This window comes from Arachis ipaensis, chromosome B09 (assembly GCF_000816755.2).
Source record: "Arachis ipaensis cultivar K30076 chromosome B09, Araip1.1, whole genome shotgun sequence".
Taxonomy (NCBI): Eukaryota; Viridiplantae; Streptophyta; class Magnoliopsida; order Fabales; family Fabaceae; genus Arachis; species Arachis ipaensis.
Genome location: NC_029793.2, coordinates 145,850,710 through 145,851,684, shown reverse-complemented (window position 1 = coordinate 145,851,684; position 975 = coordinate 145,850,710).

Below are 975 nucleotides of genomic sequence, written 5' to 3'. Positions count from 1 at the left end.
ATAGGAAATTATATTATAAACTATAAAACCCTGAGGATGAGACGGAAAAAACAAGTATGATGATAGAGAAAAAGTTAGGTATGGCTGTATGGTCAAAGGGAGAGTTCAAAGCTTGAAACTTGAAAGCCAAAGGCAAAAGGAAATTCTGTTTGGTAATGTGGTACACTTATTACTATTTAGAGACCTATGGAAAATGCACAATGAATTCAAAGGAAGCATGGGCGGCGCATCACAATATTAACCAAAAAAAAAAAAAGGAAAAAAATAAAAATTATTAATTTTTTATCATCCCTAGTAGTAAAGGAAGCTCCTAATGGTGTAATGCATATATAAATTTTAGCCTAAAGCCTAAAGTCTAAAACTATACTGATATAATCATCAGAAGATAGCATTCATAGCTGGTAAGTTCTAAGAGCTAAAAAGAATGAAGAAAAAGAAAAAAGTAACCCTCAATGAACAATACCAAGACCACAAAATTGGGTAATCTGCCATTATTTTCAAAGACATAGTTTGAGGTTATGTCAGTGATAAAACACCTATCACCAATTCAACATTACCAATTTATAGAAGCAAACATCATATTCATCACATTGGTCCATATATAAAATGTTACATTTTCATAAGATGGCAAATTATAAGAAACAGCTATATAAAATTTTAAACTTTGAATGTGTCATATTCACATCTCTATCCCTACTCTGTTATGAAACAGAGCATGTTATTCTAAAATCTATTGTTTTGTTATATGAATTAATACTCAATTGTGTCATAATCCATGACACTGCACCATTATAGTAATAGTAAATAGTATATACTTATCTTTAAACATTCATTGTGCTATAAAATAATAAAACAATATAACATTATGAAAACTAATAGCTTTATCTTTTAGGTGCTTTTGCTTTAGTAGGAAGACCAAAAAAACTGGAAGGAATGCAACTCTATGATGCTGCTAGATCTCCCTCTTCACTTTGC